The sequence below is a fragment of the Sciurus carolinensis genome, chromosome 7, assembly GCF_902686445.1.
Source record: "Sciurus carolinensis chromosome 7, mSciCar1.2, whole genome shotgun sequence".
Lineage (NCBI taxonomy): Eukaryota > Metazoa > Chordata > Mammalia > Rodentia > Sciuridae > Sciurus > Sciurus carolinensis.
Window position 1 is genome coordinate 41962588 of NC_062219.1, and position 6548 is coordinate 41969135.

The 6548-nt window shown below is 33.8% G+C and overlaps 1 pseudogene; it reads left to right on the forward strand.

Annotated features, from left to right (window-relative positions):
* The first annotated feature begins 2827 nt into the window (after window positions 1-2827).
* Window positions 2828-5164, forward strand: LOC124989195 (heterogeneous nuclear ribonucleoprotein Q-like; annotated as a pseudogene).
* The last annotated feature ends 1384 nt before the right edge of the window (window positions 5165-6548 follow it).

Genomic DNA, 6548 nt, shown 5'->3' on the forward strand with positions numbered 1-6548 from the left:
AAGAATTCTGCCAAAAATGCTCCTAATTTACCTTGGATTTTATATTGTACATTGATACAAATTTTATAATTTTACATGATTATAGACTTGAAAAATTTCTTGAAACTGCCAACAAATGCAATTACTTTTTTTTTATTTCTGAAGGCTGCATCTCATTTCTGACATTTTCCATTTGTTTTACTTCTGAGAATTTGGTGAGATTTCTGCCATTGTCTTGCCCTTTCTCTGAATTGTACCAAAACCGCCAGCCATTGCTATACACAAATGATTTTAAACAACTTAAGGTTAAATGGTTTATTTAACTAAAACTACTTGGGGAATGGCAAACCTGGTACTGTTTAAAAGTAACAAAGAATTGTTGGAACAGAATATACATATCAATTTTATGTTATAGCAAAACACTTCACTGAGTTCTTTTTTAAAAATTACAACTTTTTCTCAGCATCAAGTATAGAAAAATATTTTTAGCATATAATATTGGCAAGCTCCTGTTTAGACACCAGGTGTACTTAGTCAAACATGAAAAACACTCTACATGTTTACATTGTATTGTCACACAAATGAAGAAAGCACCTGTATGCATATTAGAACATCTTACAATTTTAAGTATCATGCAACAAAATCTACATAATCTTTTATTATTCCTTTCAGTATCTATGTAATTAAATAGTATTGTTATATGTTTTAGTTGATTAAACAAAGATGAGCTCTTCTATATTTACTATGTATAGCATGCCGTCTATTTAGTACTGCCTTTTGCTCAAAACAAAGTAAAAAAAATTACGGTGCCCTTTTTCATGTGCCTTTATTTCTAAAAGGTTTATAGACCATTGAGACACCCAAGTTCAGTGCACTTTTTTGCATGCACAACTAAAAGATATATCTTACATTATATTGTTCTATGGAGTATATTTCTCTGGAGCTTAAAAGTGAAGCACTGCAGTCTTAAACTTGACAGTAAGATATCTGATTCTAGACAATATGAAAGCAACACTTCCTTCTTTATTTTACTAAAAGCTAAATTTTCCAGTTGTTTATTGCCAAAAGAATAATAGCATGATTCTCTAACACTGCAGAATGAGAAATGCCAGCTAAGATCCAATTGTAATGATTGTTACTGGTGAGAATGCAAAAGACAAAAATAGCACTACTTGTTGACAGATTACAGATGGAGCGTGGGTTCCCAGAAGCAACAAAAATCACATTTCAATTTCAACAGCAAACAAACTTGCTATGGAAATCTCTGAGGAATAAAACCATATTAATCTTTATAATCTTATTCATACAAATCTATACTTTCTGAGCTAAACTGCTATTTTTATAGTTATACCTGTATGATTATTTATCAAACTTCCTAAAAAACCTTAAATTCTAAATGAAAATTTTCTTGTTAAGAAATCAGATGTTACAGATTTTTAATTAGTATGCCAATATTTTGATTTTTGTTTTTTAAAAGAAAAAAGACATTTATTTATTCATTCAAGTAATTTTATTGATAGACCATCATAAGCCTTGTATCTTGAGGAATTCAGAAATGCATAAGGTGCACTTCACTGTCCTCAAGAAACTTAGTCTGGTTTGCCAGAAGGAATCACAACAAAGTAACAATACAGTGATGTATGTTCAATAATGTAAAACTGCATAGGTCACAGAGAGTGGGTAAGTGATAAGACTTAGTATTAAAGATGAGCCAAGTAAAAAAGAAGGCAGGTTGTCAGGAAATATTTTTAAAGGAGAAACTGTGCTGAGTTTTATTGGGTGAATAGGTGTCAGATGAAGGGCACAGGGGGAGGGGAAGGAGTGCTGTGAATGTATCAGGTAGAAATACATGAGTAGATATCTCTCCAAGATACTGCACAGTCTCTTTTTCAACAAAATTAGGAGTCAGTCAGCTAGAACCTTGGCAGAATTGGAGAAAAGGCTGACAAAAATTACTGGAGATGAAATAAGGATATATATTCACAAGGAAGGAATAAGAGGGTGCCTTGGCTATAGATCCCAGAAGTAAACAAAAAATCCACTTCTCAAGGGGAAAAGACACACTTTGAGGTAAAACTTAATTCCTTATTCACAGTGGTATAAACCAATACTAACCAATGGTTACAAGGGCTTCTCTGGACTGATCTGGACACGAAAAGTAGAGATATGACTAAGGGAAAGATCATGGAAATAAGTTATAGATGAAGGAAGAAAGCAATGATAGAAGAAAGGAGAAATAAAAGAGAAACTTTGATAGAAGGGTTAAGGGATGTTCTGGGAAAATTTCTACCTGATAAAGAGAAATAAAATAAAAAAGACACCCGAGCTCCTCACTACCCCCAAAAAATCCTAGGTCAGAAGGAAAGTTTCAGATAGGTGGAACATGGTCCTGGCATTCATTTCTCCACATGAATTGTCTTCAATTTTCAAGTTCCGTAGGTGGGTGGAAAATCACTACTTAAAGTATTAAGGAGTACAGAATCTATATGAAAAAATAATGACATAGAACTGATAAAAATAGTTAACCACAGTCTTAATTAAACAAATTAGCTTCCATGAAACAATAGTACAGAACAAAGATAGGTATAAAATCTTAGTGATGAGATGAGGAAATAATAGGAAAAAAGGAAATATGCAATACCAGGAGTCAGGTGCTAAATGGAAGAAAACTCAGCAAAACGAAATGCTTAAAAGAATTAGATAGACAATAACATGTACAAAAGATAGGCAGAAGAGAGTCGACATAAATAATTGAATGTTTGTAAAAAATAATGACTAAAAAGAAAATAAAAATATAATGTAAGATGACAAAAAATAAAACTTGAATCTACCCACATAAGTGTTCACCATGTTCCAGGGTGACTCAGAATCTTCAATACCAAGATACATACTAGTAAGCTTACTGATTTGGAATTAATTAAATTAATTAACTCTTGGGCAGGTTAAAAAAAGTAGATTAATTATAAGGTGAAGAAAATCAGACTAATCTCAACTCTTCTGCAAAAGCATACTACATTTTTTAAAAGATTGGGAAACATATTAAAAACCCAGAAGAAAAGAGAACGTGATCTAATAATGCTATTTCCATTAAAAATAGTGTTCAAAATGTAAAAATTTGAAAAAAAAATTTTTTTAAATAAGCAAGAAGTTAAGGACACTGGCTGGGCATGGTGGCGCATACCTGTGACTTGTGAGACTGAGGTAGGAGGATCACAAGTTCAAAACCAGCCTCAACCTCAGCAACTTAGTGAGGTATTTAGTGACATAGCAAGACCCTGTCTCAACATAAAAAATAAAAAGGACTAGGGATGTGGCTCAGTGGTCAGGCACCCCTGGGTTTAATCCCCAGCACAAAAAAAAAAAAAAAAAAAAAAAAGTAAGAAAGAAAAAAGAAAAGTTAAGGAAACTTATTCTCAAGAGTCATGAATCATTTCTTGAGGATTCTTACAGAAAAAATCTCATCTAACCAAAACATGGCTGAAAAAACTAAAGCGATTTTACAACAGCTCCACTCCGGTTGGACATCGGAGCAGCGAGCACGCGTTCCCACAACCCGATTCCTACGGACAGGATTCCTCCGCCGCAGCCCAGCAGGGAGATCTCTGAAACATGGCTACAGAACATGTTAATGGAAATGGTACTGAAGAGCCCATGGATACTACTTCTGCAGTTATCCATTCAGAAAATTTTCAGACATTGCTTGGTGCTGGTTTACCACAGAAAGTTGCTGAAAAACTAGATGAAATTTACGTTGCAGGGCTAGTTGCACATAGTGATTTAGATGAAAGAGCTATCGAAGCTTTAAAAGAGTTCAATGAAGATGGCGCATTGGCAGTTCTTCAACAGTTTAAAGACAGAGATCTCTCTCATGTTCAGAACAAAAGTGCCTTTTTATGTGGAGTCATGAAGACTTACAGGCAGAGAGAAAAACAGGGGACCAAAGTAGCAGATTCTAGTAAAGGACCAGATGAGGCAAAAATTAAGGCCCTCTTGGAAAGAACAGGCTACACACTTGATGTGACCACTGGACAGAGGAAGTATGGGGGACCGCCTCCAGAATTCGTTTATTCAGGTCAGCAGCCTTCTTTTTTTCTTTCTTTCTTTATTATTATTTTATTGTAAACAAATGGGATACATGTTGTTTCTCTGTTTGTACATGGCGTAAAGGCATACCATTTGTATAATCATAAATTTACATAGAGTAATGCTGTTTGATTCATTTTGTTATTTTTTTCCCTTCCCCCCCACCCCTCCCACCCCTCTTTTCCCTCTATACAGTCCTTCCTTCCTCCATTCTTGCCCCCTCCCTAACCCTAACTCTAACCCTAACACTAACCCCTCCCATCCCCCATTATGTGTCATCATCCACTTATTAGCGATATCATTCGTCCTTTGTTTTTTTTGAGATTGGCTTATCTCACTTAGCATGATATTCTCCAATTTCATCCATTTGCCTGCAAATGCCATAATTTTATCATTCTTTATGGCTGAGTAATATTCACTTGTATATATATATATACCACAGTTTCTTTATCCATTCATCAATTGAAGGGCATCTCCAGACTTTTAAAGAAGAACTAATAACAATACTAATTAAGCTATTCCATAAAATAGAAAAAGTAAGAGCCCTTCCAAACTCATTCAACAAAGTCAGAATAACCCTGCTACCAAAACCTACAAGGACACAACTCAAAAAAGACAACTATAAGCCAATATCCCTGATAAACATAAATGCCAAATTCCTCAAAAAATACTTGAAAAAATTTAACAGCACTTTAGAAAGATCATATATTATAATCAAGTTGGTTTTATTTCAGGATAGGTCAATATACACAAAATGATAAATGTAATACAGCACATAAAAAGATAAAAATCACATGAGCATTTCAACAGATGTACAAAAAGTCTAATAAAATTCAATACCTCTTTGTGATAAAAGTTCTGAATAAATTAAGCAAAGGATTATACTTTAACATAATAAACCCTCTATACAACAAACCCATAGCCAATATCATACTGAATGGGAAAAAGTGAAAGCATTTTCTCCAAAATCAAAATTGGGAAAGAGATAAGGATGCTACTCTCACCTCTCTTATTCAACACAGTACTAGGAATTCTGGCCAGAGTAATCAGGCAAGAGAAAGAACTAAAAGACATACAAATACGACAGGAGGAGGTCAAATGATCCCTCTTGGCAGAGGATATGATTCTATAAATAGAAAATCTGAAAGGCTCACCCAACTCCCAAAAAAAGATTTTTAGAACTGATAAATTCAGGAAAGTAGAAAGATACAAAATCAACATACAAAAATCATGAGTTTTTCTAAATACCAATAATGAGCTCAATGAGAAAGAAATTGTGTAAGCAATCCCACTCACTATAGCCACAAAAATAAAACACCTAGGAATAATTCTACAGTGAAAATTACAAAACATTGAAGAAAGAAATTGAAGAAAACACTAGAAGGTGATAAGACCTCACATGTTCATGGACTGGGAGAATTATTAATATTAAAATGGCCATACTGGGTTGGGGTTATGGCTCAGGGGTAGAGCTCTTGCACCTCACATGTGAGGCACTGGGTTTGATCCTCAGCACCTCATAACAACAACAACAACAAATGAATAAATAAAGATATTGTGTCCATCTACAACTAGAAAAATAAAATAAAAAAAAAATGGTCATACACCCAAATCATGGCAATCCCCATCAAAACACCAATGACTTTCTTCATAGAAGTAAAAAAAAAAAAAAGTCCTAAAATTCATATGGAACTATGGAACCACAAAAAATCCTGACGAGCCAATGCAATCCTGAGCAAAAAGACCAATGCTGAAAGCATCACAATACCTGACTTCAAAACGCACTACAGAGCCATAGTAACAAAAACAGCATGATATTGGGGGAAAAGAGTACAGACATATAGACCAATGGAAGAGAAAAGAAAACCCAGAAATAAAGTCGTTCATCTTCAGTCAACTGATTATCTATAAATGTGCCAAAAACAAACATTGGTAGATAGCCTCTTCAACAAATAATGCTGGGAAAACTAGATAATTACAAGAGAAGATTGAAACTCTTACCCTATACAAAAATCAACTCAAAATGAACCAAAAACCTTAATGTAAGACCTGAAACTGAAACTTCTAGTGGAAAACCTAGTAAACATAAGGGTTAGGCACAGGTAATGATTTCCTGGATAGAACTCCCATAGATCAGCAAACAAAAGCAAGAACTGACAAATGTGATTATAACCCATTTTAAAAATCTATACAGCAAAAGAAACAATTAACAGAGTGAATAATGGGAGAAAATATTTACCAGCTATTCATCTGATAGAGGATTAATAACCAGAATATATAAAAAAACCTCAAAAAAATCTAACAACAAATAATCCAATCAATAAATGGACAAATGATATGAATAGATACTTCTTCAAAGAAATATAAGTGGTCAAAAAATGTATGAAAAAATGCTCAATATTGTTAACTATCAAGGATATGGGAATCAAAACTACATGAGATGCCATCTCACTCCAGCTAGAATGGCTATTATCAATAATAATAAT